Raw genomic sequence first — 26,025 nt, forward strand, 5'->3', positions numbered from 1 at the left:
AAACTAGACCATACGAGGCCACACAACAACTAAATTTAGGGAATATTTGTTGTGATACTGCTGATCAGTCATTACCCCCCCCAGCAGTGGCAGGGTCTACTTTCTATATAGTTACACCCCCTCATTCTGCCCTAACCAAGATCTATTTTTGAAATACAATTCTGGGGGCAGCAAACATAACAGCAGACCACCTTAGTATGGGGGTTCTATTACATGGATGGATTCTGTACGTTATTGTTCTTTTGCTTTGCTTTCTGAGTACACGGGGGCAATGACTGCACAAGTATCCCTACAGAGACAGGTTTAGGCTTTGTACCCACAGGCAACTTCTCATCTGCCCAATGAATATTGTGTTGTGCACTTTAACCTTCACCCCTATGGCGATAGCACCGGATATGTCTGACTATGAAAGGGAGAATGGGATCCTACCTGCTGAATTGTGCCTTATGGATAATATCCCTGTGCACTGAAATACAGTAAATATGTGTCTTGTGTTTTTACTTCCCCTTTAGAAGGATTTGTTCTTACTGCGATACATTTGAGAGTCAGTATCACTTTAAACTAAATTATATATATTTTTATCTTTCCCTCCAGCTTTGTTATGTCTGTATGTGCCAGTGGGTACATGAGTATACAGGCTACATTCCATGATGGGGAATGGTGGGAGATTCCCAGGAATGACCATTAGAAACAGAATCTCCAACCTGTTAGCCCAGTGTAAGAATGCTTGGTGGAGCAGCTGTACCCACAGGAGGACTGGCACGTGTCACTGACAGGTACTGAAGTGCTGGGTGGGGTGTAAGGAATCACACTGACATATACCATGGAAAGCAGGGTTTCTTATACAACAAGAACATGAGTAAATTTCACTTTCATTCTTCTTTAACTTTTCTTTGTTTTTTCTCTGCTTATTCATTCCATTCTCACCTCCCCCACCCCATCTATATGTTACCCGTCCCAAATGTGACCAGTACCCAGAATAAAACACACACACAGCAGCTTGGTGTTTAATCTGTGTAAGTCACAGTTTTATTGACAATAATTAGAAAACCTGCGCTATTTGATCCTGAGGAAGGCAAAAACCTCTAGCAAGATCTGCTTCACTAGAGGAAAAAATTCCTTCCTGACCCCTTAACGGCGATCGGATTTTCTCCCAGGATCAATGCACCAAATTAAAGCAAGGGAAGCAGGGTGAGGGAAACAGAAGGGAATAGGGCAGCATACGCATTAGCACCATTAAGCTGCTAGGTGAACACTGCATTCCTTTCATTCCATTGGACCCCAAGTAGCCTACAGACCCGGCTTTGCAGACTGTGGGATGGAGTAAAAAGAAATGCAGGGTCTACCGAGCAGCTTAAGGGTGCTCCTGTCTGTGAAACTATATGACAGGTGTAAGTGGGGACACCGCTGGTGGAATTACGGTGGAGGGAATTGAAACAGAGGGGAATATGGTAGCATACACATGAGCGCCATTAAACTGCTAGGTGAACACTGCATTCCTTGCATTCCATTGGAACCAAGGCAGACTGTAGACCCAGCTTCTACAGCCCAAGGGATGGAGTGGAAAGGAATGCAGGGTCTACCAAGCAGCTTAAGGGTGCTCCTGTCTATGGAACCATATTTTAGGTGTAAGTGGGGGCACCGCTGTTCGAATTACGGTGGAGGAAATTGAAACAGAGGAGAATATGGCCGCATACACATGAGCGCCATGAAGCTACTTGGTGAACACTGCATTCCATTCCATTGCACCCCAGACTTTAGACCCGGCTTCTGAAGTCTGAGGGATGGAGTGGAAAGGAATGCAGGTCTACCAAGTGGCTTAAGGGTGCTCCTGTCTATGGAACCATATTTTAGTTATAAGGGGGAGCACCACGTGTGGAATTATGGTGGATTAGAGTGGAGGCAGCGCTGGTGGAATTGCGAATGGCTCACTCACCTCTGTGTCATGAAGATGACTTACACAGAGGTGCATCGGTGCTTGGTACCGAGGAAACTGCCGGTGGTGTTGGTGGCCGCTTGGTGGTTGTGAGGGCTGTCTGCAAAACCAAACAAAATAACGTTAAACTCATACCACAGTTTTTTACATTAGCAAGTGATATCTCTGTAGAAATTCCATTATATTTTAATCAGAAATATGGCAGTTAAGCCAATTAAAATACTAAATGTTTGCACCATTTCCCTCGACTTTCTGTGATTATGGGACAAGTTGCAAATCGCAGGTTTCTCTGCATTTTCAAGCCTTTTGATCCATCCCAATTCCTTGCCAAAATGATGAAGATACACTTCCCATTGGTTTCTATGGCATCTCAATAGGTTTCAGTTGCACAGGAGTTATATGTTCTTTTTGTGGTTGTTTTTCTCAAAATTGCAGCATTGCAATGGATTTCAATACATCAGCCCCTTATACTTTCCATTACAAAATAGTAATATTTTAAGAAATATATTCATTAGACACTGTACCTGGATATCTCTCCATGTTCTTCTGAGAATGGCCTGGTTCATCGCCTCTAGTGTTTTATAGAGGTATCTCAGTTGGGCTTTGGCCTTCCTCTTGTCCTGCTGGAACTCGGACATCAACCTCATCTTCCACCACCTGGTGTTTCTCATGCTTTCTTTGGCCATCCAATAATCATACAGCGCCCATTTCATTTGGCATATGATGTCCTGCCTCATGCACTTCAAATAAAGGGCCGCCAGTGGTCCCTCAAACTCCATGATCTCACAGATCCCCTCCTCCTCCATGTAGATCCACTCTAAGCCCTAGAGAAATGTAAGAAACAAGAAGACATTAAGGTTTCCAGCAGTTTGTGTTTAATCCCCAGTAATAATGAGAGAAACAATTTCTTCCCTTAGGCACAATAAGCAAAGCAATATGTATTTATTACCACTAGGGGAGCTGTTACATTGATCTCTATAGACAGAGCAAATAACATGGCAACTCTCACTAGTAAGTTCTAACACTAAATATGGGAATTGTAACACTCGGGGCAAATACTAAGCTAAACCCTGTTATATTTCTATTTAATCACATTTACATGGAAGATACACAATGTTTATCATTGGGTTAGTATTCCCTTTAACCCCTTGGGTACCTTTGTCAGCAGCCACTTTAGAGAGCAGACTTACCTTCTGATTGCCTTTTATGGAAAGGCGGTCCTTGATGGAACGCAGGCCCATATCCGACGCCCCTGTAAAATAAAATAGAGATTTGGGAAGGTTAGAGTTAATGTGGAGAAGTGCCATATGTATAGGGACAGCACATAGGAACAAGCACATTTGCTAATAGGATTTATTTGCCATGATATTATGCCCAGCGCAATAGTAAATGAGCCCTATTTTATTGTGATTTTCATGAACCTGTTGAACTGGAACTCTTCTAATGCTCTGATTGGCTCCCCATCTGCTCTAAATTGCATAATACATCATTTGCCCCACCTCCAGCGGAGCCCCATGTTAGGGGTGCCCTGGAATTGGAAAACATACAGTCCAGTTTTTAGTAGTGGGATAAAGTGCATTGCTGGGGTTGGGCTGTACAGTCAATTTCAGGGACAATAGTGGGTTGGGACCAACCTGGGGGGACTGCCATGTACAGGGACAGATAAAAGATGAATCCAGTTTCGGACTGGCCCACAGGGATACCAGGAAAACTCCCGGTGGGCCAAGGTGTCAGTGGGCCCTTGTGCAAGTTGTGCTGCTAAATATTTGGCCTATTTCAAGGCCATTCCCTATTTCTATGAGGCTAAATAGATGGAATAATGGATTATAGTATGTAAAACTATGAATAGAGGTTGAGCTAGGAGAGGAAGAATAATAGTACAGTGGGCCCCTGGTCTAAATTTTCTTGGTGGGCCCCTGGTCTAAGGTTTTTGGGTGGGCCCCTGGTATCCCAGTTCGACACTGGATGAATCCCCCGACTCACAAATCTACAGGTGAGAATAAAGAAGAACAGCTATAGCTACATCTATAATAAGCAGCATGGCAACTCCTACAGCCAAGGGATAAGCTAATGTTACTGTTCCAAGCACATGTTATAGAGGGGGAAATACAGGAGCAGTACCTTTGTCCAGAGGATCCCAAATGGGAAGATGTAATAAATCTCTAGCAGGGGGTCACTGAAGTCTTCTTTCTTCTTTGTCTTCTTCTCTTTGCTGCTCTCTCTCTTCTTTTGCTGTCTCTCAAATCGCTGTCTCTCTCAAATCGTTCTCTCTCACAAATCGCTATCTCTCTCAAATCTCTCGGGATATTTCACTTTTTGGGGAGAAATAAGAGACTGTTAGAAGGAGCAAATTAATGCCAATGCATAAACTACAGATCCCATAATGCACTGTGAGGTCTTTACCCACTATAAGGCTATTACTGGAAGTGAGGGAGCCTGACTGCTGTTGCGTGTGCTATTTAGTTGACAAAAATGTTGGGCAACCAGGCTGTAGACTTTTATCACTGGCATGTGGAAAGGGCCTTCATCTCCCATGATGCACTATAAGGGTTGACCATAAGAGGTAGGTAGCGTTTGTATTGCTTATAATGTCATGATGAGGGCTGGCTTGTAACAGGACTACAGATCCCATCATGCTCTATGATTCCTTGGTTATATCAATACAGGGGCCACATTCCTATTGAATCCATTCCCCCTGCATGTACCCAGTGTGCCTGCTTCCCATAACCAGCTCTGCTCTGATCAGTGCCCCCTGCACCCATAATGGCAGGAATCCTAAGGGCAGACATTTATTCTTCTGATTTGTGCTACTTGTCTTTCTACTTAAGCCTCTCTGAACCGTCCCCCACTCTAGTGCTGAGGCCACTGACTGTCGCTACGATGAGTGTGACCGTTGGCAAATGACAGTTGGAAAATGACCGTTGGAAAATGACCGTTGGCATTTACAGCAGAGGCAGAGAAAATTGTCTAATGGTTCAGAAAAAAACAAAAACAAGTAAAACCAAACACCCATTGCCTTAGAACTATAAGTTTTTCTGCTCTTACTCCCATTAGAGAGGAATATGGGGAGATTTTAGGCACTTTGACACCCACATGTGTTAGTAGATTGGGGGGCAGGGCTGCCATCAGAAGCCCATTTTCAGCTGATTCCCTGTATAAGTGTAATATGTAGGTGTCTGTATCCAAATAAAAAGACAAGTCAGTATTAATGGAATATATGTTCAGTGCCTCTCAACAGGCTGCAGTCCCCGTGTACAATTACAGACATGTCACATGTAAATAAAGTAATAGCCAGAGAGCACAATGGATCTTATACCATCATAGTGTATTTATTGCAGGAAAGTCATGCCAAGTTGCCTTAAATGACTCCCCCCTTTCCTGCTTGTCACACACATGTCATTTGGAACAGTTTCATGACAAGCAGCTCCCCAAGCAATTAGAGTGCTAGGCAATGGGACAATTTTGGCAGCAATGGCCCCACTACCCAAGCTGCTATAAATGATGGGTGACAAAACACCCGAAATTGCCCTTTGTATCATCTAAATATGCCCCCCCTGCTCCCCGTAAATGGATCTGCTGCACTTACCTCTGAATCCAGAAATGAAATAACGGTCATCTGTACCTGAGCCGTTACATCACCTTCCTTGCAGCTTTCAGCCAATCAGAGCTGAGCTGGGAGTGATGTCATGGAGATAAGGCATGATATCCCAGTAACTGACAGCCAATCACATGCTCAGGTACAGATCAAACTTGCACAGTCTAAAACAACACTAATAAAGTCCAAACATAAGCAGCTTTAGAACCAGCGCCCCCATCAGATCTCCTGGGACCCCTGACTGGACTCCCCCTGTCCCCATTTAGATCTGTGTTTGTCACTGAACTACAGCTCAGCTACTAGTTATCACAGGGACTGCTGGGTAGTTTAGCAATGGCTAGAGACACAGATCAGTGAGACAGTGATGGGGGCAACCACTGAGGGGGTACAGGGGGTTCTGCATTCAGCGTAGGAAGTGTAATTTTAGTACCAAATGTCACATATAGAACAAAAAGTTTGATCCTGTTGTGCCACATATTCCTGTATGTTACACTAGCAGGGAGGATGCTGGGAGTTGTATGCCCCAGTATCTAAAATAACATCTTTTCTATCGCTGCCGGCCCAGTCCGACCCTGTATGTTGTTGATCCACATCTTGGCTTTTGGGCTGGAAGCTGTAGCCCTGATCCAATGGACTGTTAATTGCCTATGACAAAGCTGTAGCTACAATGGTGCATTATAATTGTATAATTATATTATGTTTTATATTCAGGAATGTGCGTTTCTCCCTCTTTTGAGAGACACATAGATACAGAGGTTTTTCTGCTCACAGTGAAAGCTGCAGGGTCTGTTGTGAAGCACTCACTGAAGCACTTAGTTACTCATGTAACCCAGCACCTAATCATTTGCCACTTCTGCAATATGTTTCCTTCTCAACTGATGACAAATTCTCTTTAAGTAGAAAGAGATACAAAAGCAACAAAACCTCAATAACCCTCAAACTGACATTTATACAAAGGGAAGTATTCTTAGAAACTGTGGAATTATGGGAGATAAGCGTATGAGCTCACACTCTGGTTTGCTTCCCCTTTATCCATAGCTAAGCATGGTGTAACTCTGTCCCATTTTCTCCACAGATGAAGGAGTATGACAGAAGGCGACCATTCCAGCACCAACGGGAGGAAAGAAAAAAGAATGAGATCCTGATAACCCGGCACAGCTCTCTCCAGAGCCAGTGAGTCAAACTGCTCATTCATTGATCATCCTGCCCTGTGTAACACTCTGCTGTATTTATAACAATTTCTCCCCATTCATATTCCAGTCTCTTATTCAAATCAGTGCATGGTTGCTAGGGTAATTTGGATCCTAGCAACCAGATTGCTGAAATTACAAATTGGAGAGTTGCTGTATAAAAAAACTAACTCAAAACCACAAATAATAAAAACCAAGTGCAAATTATCTCAGAATATCACTCTCCACATCATACTAAAAGTTATGTTAAGGTGAACAACCCCTTTAAAGGAGAACTAAATTCCGTTTAGCCAAAAGTCCTGACTGGCCCCCCTCCACTGCCCCCCCTGCACAGTGTTACCTTTGAATTGTTTCCCCCCTAGAAATTGTCATGCAGAGTCAGTGCAGCGGAGCTCACAGGCGCCATCTTCCGGTGCTTCGGTAATAATCTGGTCCCTTCAGCAATTTCCTTTACTTTCGCCCCATGCGCAGTTCTTCAACTCTTCATGCGCCAATACGGTGCTCACATTATGGAGGTTAAGTATCATCTCCACTGTCTTCTCTTAATGTATTATTGTGATAGGGCCATAATGGGGGGCTGTTCCTGCTGAATTGTGCTTAGTACAGGGAATACCTATGCTGCTATAGTTTTATGGGATGTCTTGGTGCTGGTGTCTGTATGATATTTAGGGGCTGTTACATTGTGCTTAGTACAGACGAGTATTACAGACTATGAGAGAACAGGGAGGTGCCAGTGATATCAGGGGTGTAATTGTTGCCTTGACAAAAGTGCAAATGGAATATCTGCTTTACATTCACTGACTATGTCCCATATAATGTCAGGCCATTCCCCCTTTTCCCTGCAGGTAAGAGACGTAACACATAAGACAAGGGGAGAAATCAGAATACATTTCCCTCTTACTATTTCCATTAGACAAAGGGACAATAAAAAGTGAATGTGAAAATCAGATGTTATTAAGTGCGGGTGCAACTGGAGTTCTGCAGAAGTTCATTTCAGTCCATTTAGCAGATTTGCTGCTTTGTAACAACTCTCTCCTGTTCCGCCATATTGGAGAATGAAAGGGATCTAGGCCTTAACTCCCACCTGATCTCTGTTACTTTCTTTTTAGACTGAGAATCACTGCAGACAGATTTCCAGCATGAGATGCTCCAGGAGCATCAAGGAGAACGGACCAGGATTCCTCTGATGGGCCAAACTATTCTTCCTACTCTCCCCTTCAGTCCCTTCATTTCCCTTGCTAGGATTTGGTCTGATCTATGGGGGAAAGTGTTTTCTATCAGGGTCCTTAGGCTCCTGGTTGGAAGGGAGACAATCGCTTACTGGCGCCAAGGGTGCGCTACACTTCTCTGTCCATCCCCTTCTTACTGTGGTGACTCAGTAGGGGAGCGCTGACATTAGAACGGAGTTTCCTTCACTGGCGGGGAAAATTACGTTGCGCAAACTCGCGCATGCGCAGTACGGCCTCAGAAGCCAGGCGCGTCTCCTCCCCTCAGTGCGTGCCGCCATTTTGGATTAGTGGCGCATCGTTTTCGCGTGCATTCGCTGAGACGCTGAGAGACAAGGCACAGCACGCAGGGGCACAGGGATCCACTCGGTCCTCTCCAGGTTTCAGAACAAACTACTCCTCCTTCCCTGCCTATTCCATCGCAGGTTAGCGTGTAGTTATTAATCTCTGTGGGTGGGGGACGCTCTCCTTGACCTAGCAATTAAGCTACCTTGCCACTTTTAGCCATCATCATGTCTGATGGGCCAAGTGAGGGTCTCTTTTTCAGGGCTACACCCACTGCCTCTGTTACTTATTTGGCCTGTGCCAAATGCTGCAAACGTTTAACAAGAGGCCACAAATGTGTTACTGAACCTCCAGTATCTACTCCACCTCAGAATCAGGCTAATCAAGGGGAATCCCCAGCTTCTAGCAGACCGGCTTCCCCACTCAGAGGGCATTCCACTCCAGAATGGGCATCCCAATTGGCCACTGGACTTCCTAAATTAGCTCAGTCCCTGGACAAGCTGCTTGCCCGTCTAGATAATCCTAGACCAAGGTCTTCTAAGCGCAGGGCTCCCTCTCCGTCTGATGAAGACAGTATTACGCCTCCCAGACACCAGTCTCCCTTCCCTCCAGACTCTGGGGATGAGGACCACTCAGAGGGTGAACTATCTTGTGGTTCCGGCCATGACGAGGAGGACTCCCATAAGTTCTCGTCGGAATCTGTAGACTCACTGATTTCATCTGTACTGGAAACTCTTAACCTCCAAGAAACAGAGGCCACAGCTGAGTCCTCAAAGGCTGTTTTCAAACGACACAGTAAGACATCACCTGTTTTTCCTTCTCATTCTCAGCTTGATCAAATTATTCAACAAGAATGGGAGAAACCAGAGAGACGCTTCCAAGCAAACCGTCGATTCCTCAGGCAATATCCCTTTGCGCCTGATATTACTGACAAGTGGTCATCCCCACCATCAGTCGATGCTCCTGTCTCTAGACTTTCCAAAAATACAGCATTACCAGTCCCTGATGCCTCATCCTTCAAGGATTCTATGGACAAAAAATTAGATAGCCTACTACGATCCGTTTTTTCTGCCTCTGGTTCATCCCTTCGCCCAGTCATTGCCATAGTGTGGGTCAGCCGGGCCATCCAATCCTGGTCCGATACTCTCGTCAACGCTATAGCGGAGGGAGCCCCGCGTCACGAACTTTCTCAACTCGCCTCACAAATCAGGGAGGCAAACGACTATTTATGCGAAGCTTCACTTGACGCAACACAGGTCATTAGCAGATCATCAGCACTCGCTATTGCAGCACGAAGATCCCTTTGGATGAAATTATGGTCTGCTGACCTCTCCTCCAAAAAGTCTCTTACATCCATTCCCTTCAAGGGTAAACTCCTCTTCGGGCCCGACCTTGATAAAATCATTAGCTAGGCTACGGGAGGTAAGAGCACTCTACTGCCACAACCAAAGGCTCGTCCCACCTTTCGTAGAGGAAAGTTTTTTCGTACCTCCCAAAACAAGGGTTCGAGATCTTCTCCTCCAAGACCATCATTCTCAAGCAGGGGTCGTTTCGGGAACAAGCAAAGACCTTCCTGGCAAAACAGGAAGCACGTCTCTAAGACCACAGATAAAACTACCTCAGCATGACGCCATGCTTCCGAGAACAACTCCTGTGGGGGGGAGATTAAGACTTTTCGCAGATACGTGGGTCACGCTCATTCAAGACTCATGGATTCACGAGGTCGTTACCCGAGGCTACCACCTAGAGTTTTCATCTCTTCCCCCTCCACGGTTTTTCATGTCACGACTCCCACAAGAATCAAACAAACAATTAGCATTCCAAGACGTGATCGCCAGTCTTCTTCTCGCAGAAGTTATTATTCATGTTCCTCCTGCGGAGCGATTCAAGGGTTACTACTCAAACCTTTTTGTAGTTCCCAAAAAGGACGGATCTGTTCGACCTATCGTAGACTTAAAAGAACTAAACAAATTCCTCCGTCCTCGGAAGTTCAAAATGGAGTCCTTACGTTCCGTCATCGCAGCAATGTCACCGGGTCAATTTCTCATGTATCTCGACATCAAGGACGCTTATCTGCACGTGCCTATTTTCCCTCCGCATCAGAAATACTTGAGATTTGCCTTCCAAAATCGTCATTTCCAGTTCACGAGTCTGCCCTTCGGCCTCACCACGGCCCCGAGGGTCTTCACCAAGATTATGGCCGTAGACATTCGCAGTGTAGGAATCAACATCACTCCCTACCTCGACGACCTACTGATCAAGGCACCTTCCATTCAGGAGGCTCAGCAAGCTCTAAAGACCTCCATGACCAAACTACTACAAGATCTGGGCTGGGTTCTGAACCTCACCAAATCCTTCCTAATACCCAGCCACTCCATGGTTTTCCTAGGCATGACCTTCAACACGCAATCTCAAACGATATCTCTCCCAATCGAGAAAGTCGTCTGCCTCCAAAGCCACGACATACTGCGAGATTCTGCATGAAGGTTCTGGGACTTATGGTATCCACCATAGAAGCAGTGCCATTTGCCCAATTCCATCTCAGGGAACTTCAGTGGAACATTCTCTCTTCCTGGAAAAGAAGATCCCTGCTACAGGATATACAACTTTCTCAACTGACAAGGTCATCCCTCCTCTGGTGGTTACAGACCTCTCATCTCACCAAGGGGAAACGCCTCGGCGAACCTTGCTGGCGTATCCTGACGACGGATGCGAGCCTCTTCGGTTGGGGAGCAGTTCTCGAAGGACGGTCGGCTCAAGGGAAGTGGAATCAGCACGAGAAACATCTGCAGATCAACCTGCTCGAGATTCGGGCAATTCGGCTAGGTCTCCTCCACTGGCAACAAGACCTCGAAGGCCAAGCGGTGAAAGTTCAGTTGGACAACTCGACGGCGGTGGCTTACATCAACCACCAGGGCGGTACAAGAAGCAGGGGAGCGCTAAACGAGATAAAGCTCATCTTTCAGTGGGCCGAAGCTCGACAAGTTCAACTGTCAGCCATTTACATCCCGGGGTTGCTGAATTGGGAGGCGGACTTCCTCAGCCGTCAGTCCCTCGACCCGGGCGAGTGGTCACTAAACGACGAAGTCTTCCAAGAGTTATCACTACGGTGGGGCATACCAGAGGTGGATCTCATGGCAACCAGGCACAACAGGAAGGTTCTGATGTTCCTAGCTCGTTACAGGGATCCCCTGGCTCACGACGTCGCAGCCATAACGGCCCCCTGGCCCTTTCGTCTGGCGTATGCCTTCCCACCTCTGCCGCTCATTCCCAGAACCATCCGAAGGGTTCAAAGAGAACGGACCACACTTATTCTGATAGCACCAAGGTGGCCCGTCGGGCTTGGTTCTCAGACCTCCTCAATTTCTCCGTGGCAGAACCGTGGACTCTGCCATCACTGCCAGACCTTCTCACCCAGGGACCGATCCGGCATCCAAACCCAGGAAGCCTCAACTTAACGGCCTGGCTCTTGAGACGCGAATCCTGACACAGAAGGATTTTTCCAAGGCCGTCGCACACACAATGTGCGCAGCGCGGAAACCGGTTTCAGCCAGGGCCTACTATAGAGTTTGGTCCACCTACCGACAGTGGTGCTCTAAACTCAAGGTGAAGTTCCGGGAGTTATCCATTCCTCACATTCTGGAGTTCCTGCAAGAAGGTCTCTCCCTGGGCATGTCCTTAGGGTCCCTAAAATCTCAGATTTCAGCCCTTTCGGTTCTTTTCCAAAAACGTCTAGCTCTACTTCCAGACGTCAAGACATTCATGCAGGGAGTGGCTCATGTGGCTCCACCAGTTCGAGCGCCCTTTCCTTTTTGGGATCTCACCCTAGTGTTGCACGCTCTTCAACTGCCTCCATTCGAACCTCTAGCCTCAGTGCCTCTCCAGTGGCTCACCTGGAAGACGGTTTTCCTGCTAGCTATTGCCTCAGCAAGACGTGTCTCTGAGCTCAGTGCTCTTCCATGTAAAGCTCCCTATCTCATCTTCCATCTGGAGAGAGCCGTTCTTCGTACCATCCCTTCGTTCCTCCTGAAGGTCATCTCTGAATTTCATCTTAACCAGGAAATTATTGTGCCATCCTTCTGTCCTGCTCCAGCAAATCCTAAGGAAAGAGCCTTGCACACCCTTGATCCTGTCAGAGCTCTAAAGTTCTACCTGCATAGAGTTCGAGATATCCATAAGTGTGATGCTCTGTTGGTGCTCCCTTCAGGACCTCGCCAGGGCAGTCCGGCTACCAAGCAGGCCATCTCCCGATGGATCAAACAAGCTATTCAGAGAGCCTACACAGCAGAGGGGAAGGATCCCCCGGCCAGAGTCACAGCTCATTCCACCAGGGGTGTGAGTACTTCCTGGGCATTCCGTAACCAAGTTTCGGCCGAACAGCTGTGCAATGCGGCTACGTGGACTTCCGTTCATTCCTTTTCCAAATTTTACCACTTTGATACCTTTGCGGCATCTGACACTCGCTTTGGCAGAAGGGTGCTGCAAGCTGCAGTGGTTTCTTCTTAGGCCTCTTTTCCCACCCGGGTTTCTGTGGACAGCTTTGGTATGTCCCAAGGTCCCTGTGTCCCCCAAGCTGACTTGGAGAAAAGGAGATTTTGTTTACTTACCGTTAAATCTCTTTCTCTTCAGTCACTTGGGGGACACAGGGCTTCCCTCCCTGGATTGAGGCTTTTCACTCCTATGTTTTGGTTAACAAGTTTTCGGATTGGTTTTCTATATCTAGTTTTATTCCTGTTGACTTTGATACAAACTGGCTTAGGCTCTGCCTGCTGGGGGTATAGCCAGTGAGGGAGGAGTCAGTTTTGTTTTATGGTTGTGTCCTGCCTCCTAGTGGTACTAGCTATACCCAAGGTCCCTGTGTCACCCAAATGACTGAAGAGAAAGAGATTTAACGGTAAGTAAACAAAATCTCCTTTTCTGCATGGTAATTAGAGCAGGCAGTGACTCTCAGTTCCATGTATAACTCAGTCTGCAGCCTTGTGCCTTTATATGGTCAAATAACCCCCCTTAATGACTTCTAATATCCTTATCATTTACAGTAGGGGTACATTATCCCTTATAATACACGAGTGATACTCAGAGTTCCCTGTATAACTCAGCCTGCAGCCTTGTGCCTTTATATGGTCAAATAACCCCCCTTAATGACTTCTAATATCCTTATCATTTACAGTAGGGGGTACATTTTCCCTTATAATACATAAGTGATACTCAGAGTTCCCTGTATAACTCAGCCTGCAGCCTTGTGCTTTTATATGGTCACATAACCCCCTCAGTGACTTCTAATATCCTTACCAACTTCACCAATCATTGGTGCTGCTCACCATTGCCTGCCGAATTCCGTAAGATCTTTGAAATACATTCTTTCTGTGGAGCGTGGAGTAAGCCATAAATTAAACTGGAAAGATCTTACGGAATTTGGCAGGCAATGGTGAGCAGTAACGAATGATTGGTGAAGTTTTCGTGGCTATCGGAGAGTCCTGAAGAGCGGAACTTCCAAACAGTTATGCGTGTGAAGTAAAGACCCTGCGGAATAAAAGGACAGACCTCGCCAATGTGAAAGCTGCGCAGCAAGATGCGGTAAAGTAAATCTTTCCACTTACACTGATGTGTCTTAATGTTACTTGTCACTGAACTACCACAAGCGCTCACTGCCAGAGCCAGTCGCCAATGATCGGAATTTTTATTTTTCTACCGGTTCTACTTTTCAATGTGATTGACCAGTATACTGCTATCACAAACAGGCGGCTAATTGAAAGAGATCCGCACAGGGATCTGGACTTTAAACCACACGGATCACTATCTCTCCCAAGATTTATATGAGACGATTGGCTGCGGTTACTGACTGACACTTTAGGAAACAGTTGTGGCTGCTGAAGGCTCCTTTGGGACTCAACCTCCCACTTCCATTCCTTAGGAATTTTATCAGAAATTGGCTCATAAATTGAATGGAGAACATGGTTAATAACTTTATTTGATTAAGTTGGATTTATAATTAATTTGTTTTTGTATTTGGGTTTTGCCCATGAATTCAGGTATATACAAATGTGACTAATTCATGAGGTTAAATGGAGGATGGATTCTTTGATTAATTTTGGGAGTTCAGAATAATAAAATCGAATGAATTGAGATACTATTCACAGAGTGCGTGTTCTGAGATCCCTTTTTCATAAATTCGATTTTGTCCTATTGTATCTCACACACCGCTGTTGATTTGCTGGCTAATGTGTATCTCTCTTACGCAGGTGAGTGCACAGCCGTCTATATATTTATATTTAACAATCGAAACATCCGAACAACATCCCTTTCCCTCCCTGCCCAACCCCCAACTTGGGTGGGCTTAGTACCCTTAACTATGAAACCAAGAGGTTGATGTGGGAGTGTGACAGGCACCCACAGCATGTCCAGCTTTTTAATAATCCATGTTTAGTGTCTGGATGCTACTGCCATAGTTCTAGAGTTCTCTCCTCCCGCCAAACCATCTGCCTATGGCCTTCAGTTAATTATATGTCTGTGATGTGGTGGATCGTAGGTTCTCTCAGGGGCTGCCGTGTGGGGTCCCAGTAGTATGGGGGTGATGAGCGGCCTGACTTGAAGGTGCTGGTTGCCATTAGTCACATGTGTTGGAGGGGGTTGCCGTTTGTATAGGTCGCGTGGTGTTAGTTTTGCCGGGCTGGTGGTCTGGGGCCTTCCTGGTGTCTGATGAGATGATCTCTGCCCTCCAGCCACTGCTCCGCATCAGTCCGGGGGTTAAGGAATACAGTGCAGTCTCCATCTTGGATTCTCAGACAGAAAGCATAAGCCGTACTGTAGGGGATGTTGGCCTCCCGCAGAGTTCGCTTTACAGTTGTGAATGAAGCCCACAGTTTCTGAAGTGTTGGTGAATAGTCCGGGTATATGGAGAGCTGTACTCCATTGACCGGTAGTGGTGCTGCTAGTGCTGCATTCCGGTACTTAAAGGGCTTTGCTAAGAACGGTGTAGGCCCCCGGTGCACTCTTTCTACAGCAAAGAAGGGTGAGAAGGTCTCTGCTCCTAGTGTATATGTGAGCCATTCTCTAGCAAATGTATGTTAGACCTGAGTGAGCAGGCAGTTTTCCAGGTCGTCACTTTTGGAGAGGACCTGGGTGATTTGTTATTGAAGCTGCCCTACTGTGCGTTGCAGGGGTTGTGTCCTCCACCTCTGATACTCTCCTCTCCAGGGAGCCGTTCCCGTATGGTCTGCGGGTCTTGCCTGAGTAGTGACAGGTCAATGCGCAGAGTTTCATTTGCGTGGTTAACGATGCCTGGGTTGTGCCGAGCACTTCACAGAGAGATGGTTGTTGCTCCTCCGTCTGCTGTTTGTGGATCAGGTGGAGAGGCAGGTTACGAGTCTTCATTTCTGCCCGGTGACTGTGGTTATGGTGTGTAAGGTCATGAAGCGGGAGGACTGGTCATGCTTTGGCATGTGGGTATCTGCAGGGATCTGGTTTATTTTTATGTCCACCCATACTACCAGCTTTTGGGCACATATGGGTTCAGGATTTTGTGCAGGATTGCTGATGGTGGGAGAGAGTTCTCAACTCACGTCTGCTCAGAGCACCATCTTGGACATGCCCCTGACTTTCTTTAACTCTGAAACCTTTCCAGATGTCCCAGAATCCTCCACTCTGTGCCGCTCAATAGCTGCTGAAGGTAGATCGCGTTAAATACGTCATTGTTGGTTTGACTGTGTGTTCCTACGCTGTCATTATTGGGATTTATTCGGGGGCTGCTACGAGACACTTTGCTTTTATTTAACTATAAACAACATGGATCAGATAATGAAGTATCTCACTGTCCGGGGCGCTATTAATAATGGGGATTGTAACTTACTAAAACACTCTAATTTTGTCTCTTCTCTCCACAGAACATTCTGCTAGAAGGACTTGGACATGTGATGTGTTTAGCGTGCTCCAACTGGGATTTCTCTAAGAGATGAGTCCCCTACAACGGAACCATTGAGTTGGCAGTGGATGGAGCATGTGTCTAAATGCCAGCTTGACTCTGTGTGCCAGTTAAATAAGATTCTTCCATCCATAATAGGACCATCCTTATCTGCAATCAGTGATTAATATTTGTCTCATGTTCACATCCAGGGAGAGGGGTCTCACACTTAATCTTGTATATGTTGGACACGGGAGTGTTCAGGTCTCTGCAGAAGGACTTGTAGCTTTGAGCTAGTCTATAGTAACATGGTAAGTTTGAGTGAAAAGGAGGATTTTTAACTTACCGGGAAATTCCTTTCTCTAGAACGGCCCTTCCTGTCAGTACGGACCACTATGGGGACGTCCTAAATCTGTCCCCCCTTTAGGGCTGGGTCAGATTATATATGCGTTAATGCCTCACTGCAGCTTGTAGCACTTTCCTAGGGGGTTTTGGATCCCTGTATGGTGGTCTGACCTTTCCTACCCCTTGCAAAAATTGTATCAGATCTGATTCTTTGCCCGCTGATGTTCGAGTTGTAAAGAAACTGCTGAAATTTGTCCTTTCAAAGGGGCTAATGTCCCAAGTGAAACCCTTGCGCGAGGAACTCAACCACTGTTTGAATCGACGCGTGCTGCCAGGGTACATTTGTGGAATCACACCAATTTATAAATGTCTTCCATGTCCTATGGTTTCTTAAGAATGGCAATGGCCCTTTTCGAGAACCCTTTCAAGCACCACAGTTTGGATTCAACAGCCAGGCCATCAAATGTAGACATGGCAAGTTGTCGTGTCTGATTGGTCCTTGTGTCAGCAAGTCTGGTCTGAGAGGTAGTCGCCATGGTGGAGCTGCCTATATATTGACAAGTTCCAAGAACCATGCACTCCTCAGCCAATCCGGGGCAATTAGAATGGTAATTGTGGGGAAAAAGCGTAGACCTTGTTGAAAATCCACGGTATGACTAAGGTGTCTACATACCGTATGCTGCCCTCGGGTCCTGTGACTTGGCGCAGTATGTAGCAACTTTGAGATAATCCGCTTCCTAGCTTAGTACTCCTGGTATGAAGACTACTGAGATGGTTGTGACGTGTGACTCTGCCCAGTTGAGTATTTGGGCTACCTCCCACATTGTTGTTGTGTGTGCCCCCTTGTTTGTTTAGGTAGGCCACAACTGTGGCGTTGTTGCACTAAATTCTGAGGGGTTGATTCTTCAATTTCTTTGAGTATGGGATTCCTTATTGCCCTGATTTCTAGTACATTTATGGGAAAACGAGACCAGACATCCGGTGATCAGATCCCCTGGCACATCCGGGGTGGTAGTGTCGCCCCTCCCCTCCGTGTTAGGCTGGCATCAGTGGTCACTACAGTCCACTGGGGTAAGGCCCATGTCTTGCCCTTGGCCAGGTTGTGAGGTAGGTTCCACCACTGCAGTGACCTCCTGACCTGTACGGTGACCTGAATTTGTTGGGTAAGGTTGCCATGGTTCTTGTTCCAATGGCTGAGGAAATGGTTCTGGAAAACTCTCATATGAAACCTGCAGAATGGTAGGGCCTCTAGTGCTGCTACCATGTAGCCCAGCAGTCAGAGACACAGCTCCGCTTATATTGTGGTCTGGTGGCAGACTTGTTGTGCTGTGTGCATAATTCTCTGTTGTAAGATATATTCTCTGGTGGGAGGTGTCGAACCACATTCCTAAGAATTGGATGCAATGTGGTGGTATGAGTTAACTTTTCTTGTGGTTCACGTTCCACCCGTGTTGGATGAGTGTTGTGACGCAGATCTGCATATCTCTCTGGTTCTGCTCATGTGACTGGGATCAGATTAGCAGGTCATCTAGATAAGGAGTGATTGCAATCCCTATACGTCTGAGATAGGCAATGAGCAGGCTGAGTATCTTTGTAAAGACTCTGGGCACTGTGCTGAGGCAGAACAGAAGGGCTCTGAATTGATAATGTTCGTTAAAAACTGTGAACCGTAGGTACTTTTTGAAGTCTCTTCTTATGGGCACGTGTAAGTATGCATCCTTTTGTCATGGGCATCACCGAGCGAATTGATTCCATGTGGAATTTTTGTTTGGATACAAATGGGTTTAGGGGCTTCAAATTGAGCACTGGTCTGAAAGTACATTCCTTCTTTGATAGCAGGAAAAGGTTTTAGTAGAATCCATTGTAGCCTTCCTGAGACGGAACTGGTGTCATGACGTTGTTGTTGTGCATGTCGTCGATAATAGCTAGGAGGGCTCGTCTTTTGGTTAGGTTTTTTGGAGTGGATGAGTATCTGAATGTGTGAGGTGGTAGGTTGTGAAATGGGATTCTGTAGCCTTAGTTGATGAAGGAGAGTACCTAATTTTCCTGTTTGTGAGTCTGCAATATTTGAAGAAATCCTGAAGACGACCGCCTACCCCTTTTAAACGTGGTCTGTGAGAGTCAGGTCAAAGTGGTCTTTGAGGGCCCTGTAGTTCTGGTTTGTCTAGATCAGGGGTGCCCAGGACCTCAATCGTGGTCTACTGGTAGATCCTGGTAATGTTCCTGGTAGACCGCGACCTGCCAGTAGTTTCCTGGCTGTGAGGTCACAGTCTCGCGAGATGAGACTTTGGATGCACAAGTATGCGATGCAGTGGCGGCTGCAAAGAAAGCTGTTCCGTGATTGTCGGGGGAAAAGAGCAACAAGTCACACTGGAAGCCCAGTTGGTGTCCACAGCACACTAACAGCAGGGTGAGAAGCAACATCTGCACCGTGAATCAATGCCCCTTTTAATGCAGCTTATTTGCCATTGATGCTGCTGCCCTTACTTGCTACAGCCAAGTTTATCATCTACAAGGACTCCAATGTCCTTTTCCATAATGGATTTGCCTAGTGCAGTCCTATTAAGGGTATAAGTGGATATTCTTACATCCCAGGTGCATGACTTTACATTTATCAACATTGAATCTCATTTGCCACTTCGCTGCCAGTTTGTCAAGATCGTGTTGCAAGGAAGCCACATCCTGGATGGAATTAATTGGGCTGCATAGTTTTGTATCATCTGCAAACACTGATACATTACTTACAATACCCTCCCCTAAGTCATTAATAAACAAGGTAAATAAAAGTGGACCCAATACAGAGCCCTGAGGGACCCCACTAGGAACCTTACTCCAAGTAGAGAATGTCCCATTAACAACCACCCTCTGTACCCGATCCTGTAGCCAGTTTCCTATCCATGTGCAAATGACTTGTTTAAGCCCAACAGACTTTAGTTTAGAAAGCAGTCGTTTGTGGGGCACAGTATCAAACACTTTGATCAAACGCATCTTACTTACCTCATCATAAAAAGCAATAAAATGTGTCTGACATGTCCTATCCTTCATAAAGCCATGCTGATTACTGCTCATAATGCCATTCAGTAGGACAAAATTTTGAATGTGATCCCTTAACAACCCTTAAAATAATTTGCCCACCAAGATTTACTGGCCTATAATTGCCAGGCTGAGAACGTAATCCCTATTTAAATATTGGAATGACATCAGCTTTCCTGCAGTCCATAGGTACAATACCCAGCTAATCTGAGAAAATGGCTGGTCTAAAACCGAACTAAGCTCTCTTAGAACCCGGGGGTGTATGCCATCTGGCCCTGGTGCCTTGTTTACATTAATTTGTATTAATGCTTTATGAATCATGTCCTGAGTCAGCCACTTACTAGATTAGCCGAACCAACAGTGCAGCTATGAATTGAGTCTGGAAACTCTATTGTATATGCTCCCTTTAATTGTAAGGAGGGAACGATTTATCCAAAAAAAGTGGCAGTAATGAGGCAGGAGATGAATGTTACACATTTTAAGATTATATCTGGAAAGTTCATTAGTTCCATGAAAAGAAGCTATTATTACATTTTTATTTTCACACTGGTTCCAACGTTGAGTCTGCGTTACCTCTTGTCCCTCTCCCCCAATAACTGGACACCAGGCAGCGGCTAGAGAAGGACAAAGAGATTTATGAACCATAAAACTTAACACAAATGAACATATTATAAAAGAAGCACAAGTTTTATTGTATCAGTTAAAAGGAGGAGGAACCCTAACCCCTGCCTCCTATCCAAGTCCCCATCAAAGTCTGTCCAACTCCCCCAGAAGCCCAGGCCAAATGAATGAGGTGCAAGTGAGGGGGAGACACTGCTCCTGTGTCGCACTTGTGCCAAATACACACTTATTGCCGTCTATAATCTCAAAGATTCACAAGAAGTGGTAAAGTGCAAAGGATGTGGCAGTTACAAGTGGTCTTTGCTCATCTCACCGGCATAAGGGCAGTGCCATCATAGAGAAATAGTCAATTGAGTATATGATATGAGCCATTAATCACATTTACCTGATTTATTACCTCCTCGGTGACAGTTTCTCTGCTAATGGCTCTTGATTGGCTCAGATTCACCTCTTATTTTCTTGTATAACACATGGGAAACTTCACTGATCAGCTTGGAGACTCGGTGGTGGGGATGTTTGACTCTTCCTCTGTTTGTTATGGAGTATTAATAAGGGAGTGAATCTTACAGATCTGACCTGGTAGCCTAGTGGTAAGTGGGTTAGACTTGGCTCACTGGGGACATGAGTTCAAATCCAGCCTTAGCCTGAAAAGTGTTTTGTCTTCTCTCTAAGTGCTGAATACAAATGTCCATGATATAATTACCAAAGACAAGGCTATTTCTTGTGCAGTGAGGTGGCTCGATGGGTAGTACTCCTGCACAGCAGAACTCAGTGGCCTGAGTTCAAATCCCGTCTGTGACTGTGTGTAGCGATGGGGGTGTGGTCCGTCCCACACCCAAGAGAAGCACAGGCAGATGGGGGAAGGTGGCGAATTGGGCCGTGTGGCTGCACAGCAGCACTCATAAGCAAGTTCAAATCTCATATGTAGATTGTAAAGTGGGCAATAATAACATGGTTGGAACACATGGCCTTGCAGCTCTGGGGCCCCAGCTCTGGCTGGTCAAAAAGGGCGGCTCCTGATGATGGTTGGGTTCAAAGACCCAAGGGCGATTCGTAATGAAGGTCGGAGACTAAGCTCTGACTGGGGCCCCATCTGCAAGGCGTTTGTGTGTTCCTCTCCATGTAATTAACCACTTCAGACGAGCCCCACTGGGGCAACCCCCGCCCCAGTGGTGCTCTCCCTCTCCTGGTTAAGGCCAAGGAGGGAGAGTACCGGGCCAAGGTGAGAGAGAGCCAGGCCAAAGGGGGAGTTGACCCAGGGGGTTATCCAGAAAGAATGGCTGAAAAAAGTGGGACTTGGTAATGTTTACATTACTTATCCTATATAGGTAAAGGGGCTCCCACCAACAAGATGCATAACCCACTCTTTTTCTGGAATGGAACTTGAACAGCCCTAGGGAGGAGTTGGGTCTTGGAACCCAGCCTTCAGGAGAAGTCACCCTTTTGAGTTGAAACCCAGCTATCATGGGGAATCAGACTCAGCCTTCAGGAGAAGTCACCCTTTTGAGTTGAAACCCAGCTATCATGGGGAATCAGACTCAGCCTTCAGGAGAAGTCACCCTTTTGAGTTGACACCCAGCTATCATGGGGAATCAGACTCAGGACACAACCTTCAGGAGGAGTCATCTTTCTGAGTTGAAACCCAGCAATCATGGGGAATCAGACTCAGGACACAACCTTCAGGAGGAGTCATCTTTCTGAGTTGAAACCCAGCAATCATGGGGAATCAGACTCAGGACCCAACCTTTTGAGTTGACACCCAGCAATCATGGGGAATCAGACTCAGAACCCAGCCTTCAGGAGGAGTCATCCTTTTGAGTTGACACCCAGCAATCATGGGGAATCAGACTCAGGACCCAACCTGTAGGAGGAGTTGCCCTTCCAAGTTGAAACCCAGCTATCATGGGGAATCGAACTCAGAACCTTTGCTTTACAAGGGCAACCAACAACCACCAAGCTATTGCATCCCTTCATACAAACCATTGATTTTTCGTAAATACATAGCGTATACAAGTTCAGACAACACTTTAAAGGGATCATTTACCCAAGTGCTACAAGAGGAATCAAACTCAGAACTCCCATGCACAAGGGAAACCAACAACCTCTGAGCTATCGCATCCCTTGGTACAAACCACTGTTTTTTCGTAACTATATAGCACATACACGTAAAGCCAACACTTTAAAGAGATCACTTGAGCCAGTGCTACAAGAGGAATTGAACTCAGAACTCTTGCATGAAAGGTAAATCAACAACCACTGAGCCACTGGATCCCTTGCTACAAACTATTGTTGTCAGTAAATACATAGCTCATACAAGTTCCAGCAGCACATTAAAGGGATTGCTTTCTCTATATTTATATTTAGGTAAATAGGATGTTTAACGGCTAATATATGTTTAACGACATCATATACTCAACTGACTTTATTTCTCTATAATTGAACAAGACAGAGGGAGAAGTTTCTTTATTGAGATTCACTTTGGAATTAGAAAGAAAAGATGGAGTTGCCCTTATGGTAGGTGTGATGCCCAAAAAACACTTGTAACTGCCACATCCTTTGCATTTACCACTTCTTGTGACTCTTTTAGATTATAGACAGCAATAAGTGTGTATTTGGCACAAGTGCGACACAGGAGCAGCGACTCCCCCTCACTTGCACCTCTTTCATTTGGCCTGAGCTCCTGGGGGAGTTGGACAGACTTTGATGGGGACTTGGATAGGAGGCAGGGTTCTCCTTCCTGGAGGAGATGTGTCATTCTTTTATCTTCTTTTACTGCTTGTAGTACAAACTGATACAATAAAACTTGTGCTTCTTTTATAATATGTTCATTTGTGTTAAGTTTTATGGTTCATAAATGACTTTGTCCTTCTCTAGCCGCTGCCTGGTGTCCAGTTATTGGGGGAGAGGGACAAGAGGTAACGCAGACTCAACGCTGTATTTGTTGTAAAGGGAACTAGTGTGAGAATACAAATGTAATAAAAGCTTCTTCTCATGGAACTTTTTATATATGATCTTAAAGGGGTGCTTCACCTTTAAGTTAACTTTTAGTATGTGATAGAATGGCGCATTCTAAGCAACATTTCAGTTGGTCATTTATTTATCATAGTTTTTTTTTAATTAATTGTCTTCTAACTCTTTCCAGCTCTAAAATGGGGGGTCACTGACCCCCATCTACAAAAGCTCCGTAAGGGCTCTTACTGACGAGCGTTTTTACCTGCGCATTACAGTTTTTCCAATGGGCCTGTACTCACACAGGCGCGTGTAGGCGCCGAACGCAGGTTGAGACTTAACATGCTGCATTTTTCCTGCACCTACACGCGCCTGTGTGAGTACAGCCCCATTGGAAAAAAAATGTAATGCGTCTATTCCTGCGCTCCCCTGTGGCTGAACGCAGAAAAACGGAACACAGGGGAGCGCAGGTAAAAACGCTCGTCAGTAAGAGCCCTAAGGCTACAGATTTATTGTTTTTTCTATTCAGGCCTCTCAGTCCAATCAGTGCAGGGTTGCTAGGGAGAATTTGGACCGTAACAACCAAACTCCTGTAATTGCAAACTAAAGAGACGCTGAATAAAAAGTCAAGATCTACAAATAAAAGCAAATTATCTCAGAATATCAGTGTCTACTTGATACTGAAAGTTAACACAAAGGTGAACAAGCCCTTTACAGTTGCACAACATTCATTCCCTGCCTCATTCCTGCAGTTTTGTGTCGGAGTCGGTTGCTATGAAACAATTCTATACCAGAGCCTGGGGAAAGGGACTTCTGTCAATATACATGTCCTGTCAATCAAAATCTGTCCCACTTCCCTGTACTTCTTGCTGTGTATTGTATTGTATTGTATGTAGAGTTGCACCTCACCCCTTTACAAGCGGGGAATCCACAGCCTGTATGGCTAATTAGCAATTCATTTACATGCTGCAGACAAATGATTTATGTGCAGCCATGCATCTAAATTAATTGCTAATTAACCATGATGGCTGTGGATTCATTACGTGTTCAGTTTTAGGGCTCTTACACATGAGCGTTCTGACCTGCGCTCCCCTGCGTTCCGTTTTTTGGCGTTCAGCCGCAGGGGAGCGCAGGAATAGACGCATGTCATTATTTGAAATGGGGCTGTACTCACTCAGGCGCGTGTAGGCGCCGAACGCAGGAAAAATGCAGCATGTTGCATCTGAACCTGCGTTCGGCGCCTACACGCGCCTGAGTGAGTACAGCCCCATTTCAAATAATGACATGCGTCTATTCCTGCGCTCCACTGCGGCTGAACGCCAAAAAACGGAACGCAGGTCAGAACGCTCATGTGTAAGAGCCCTTAGAGCTTTTACACACTGGTTTTTCTGAGCATGTAAGCACCAAACACAGGTAAAATGCAACATGCTGCGTCCCACCTGTGTCTGGCGCTTACATGCGTCTGTGTGAGTACAGCCCCCTTAACAATAATTGAGTGTGTCTACTCCTGCGCTCCCCTGCGGCTGAACAGAAGAAAGCGCAACGTAGGAAAAACCGCCCGTGTGTAAGAGCCCTAAGGCTGACGGCAGAAGGGGAGATTAGTTGACCAGCAACAAATATTCACTACTTGGGACAACTAATCTGCCCTAAATGTCTTCCCACCGGCAAGAATACGAATCACAGACGGGATGGAATGTGAATCGCTTCAGTTGCCTCACGAGTAAACTTCTGGCGACTTTGGACACCCGAAGTGATTCACATTCCTTCCCGTCTGTGATTCGTATTCTTGCCGGTGGGAAGGCATTTTGGGCAGATTAGTTGCCCCAAGTAGTGAATATTTGTCGCTAGGCGAATAATCTCCCCTTAAAGGGGTGAGGTACAACCCTACTCTGGTAGCCACACTCACCGGCTCCACCAACTCACGGCTCCGCTCACCTTCTGCAGCTGCAGCCCCCCAGCTCCTCACACTCTCCCACCTGCTGACACTCCAATTCACTTTCCTTTTCCACCTGTGAGCTCCAATCTGTGGCCTGGACCTGGGAATGGAGTGTGTGGCTACCAATATAGAAGGGATTAACAACTCCTGGAGTCAATCTCAGTCCTAGGGACAAACTAAAACACTGACCTTCTGCAGCTTTTCTTGGTCCCACACACAATTCACACAGCACAACAAGCACAGGAGACACATTCCTTTATTCTATTCATTCTTCACATAGAATTGAAGCAGCGCCATATTAGCAACACATTGTACTTGTACTTTTTATTAAACACCCGAAACCCTCAATCCCCCCCATTTCTCTTGCTTCCTCTGACTTCTCTGCAGATATTCCTCCACAGTGGAATATACCATCCCATTCTTCAACCAATCATCTTCTTCTTTTATGCTGCCTGGGATTCTTATCTGCCAACAACATCCAGGGATTGTGGGATTTGTAGTTCAACAGTAGCTGGAGCATCTCATGCTGGAAATCTGTCTGCAGTGATTCTCACTCTAAAAAAAACAAAAACTCTGCAGTGATCAGGTGGGAGTTAAGGCCCAGTAACAGTTATTACCAGTGTAAGCAGAGGGCAGAGATTACACATATACGTTTCAGTCCTTGCCTTATTGTTGCTGACAATTACACTTATAGACACTACAGTAAATGTGCTCTCTACAAAACAATTTATGGCAATTACCCTTTTTTTATCAAAATAAGATTTTCATGGCTACTGCCAAATCAATGCACTGGCAGATTTTATGTGAGCTATTGTAAATGCCCCAAAAAGAAAGCTGACCCCAGAAAAAGTATTTTTAAAAATTGACTCGTTCTATCAAATTCAAAATATGTTTTTACTCCAAAGACATGGCATATTAATTACAACAACCTCTATGGTACCGGCCATAATATCCAGCTGCTGATTCAAACCTGTGTTTGCTTCTATGGAGACCTTACAGATACAGCTGA

The 26,025-nt window shown here is 45.8% G+C and overlaps 1 long non-coding RNA gene across 2 annotated transcripts; it reads left to right on the plus strand.

The window, feature by feature from the left end:
* Positions 1-597: 597 nt before the first annotated feature.
* LOC121397112 lies at positions 598-8,820 on the plus strand. Of its 2 annotated transcripts, none has more exons than XR_005963461.1 (3): positions 598-776; positions 6,607-6,704; positions 7,831-8,820. It is a non-coding gene; the product is annotated as an uncharacterized LOC121397112 (long non-coding RNA). The 2 variants fall into 2 exon arrangements; XR_005963460.1 differs by lacking the exon at positions 598-776 and adding an exon at positions 4,409-4,499.
* Positions 8,821-26,025: the final 17,205 nt, after the last annotated feature.

This window comes from Xenopus laevis, chromosome 8L (assembly GCF_017654675.1).
Source record: "Xenopus laevis strain J_2021 chromosome 8L, Xenopus_laevis_v10.1, whole genome shotgun sequence".
NCBI lineage: Eukaryota > Metazoa > Chordata > Amphibia > Anura > Pipidae > Xenopus > Xenopus laevis.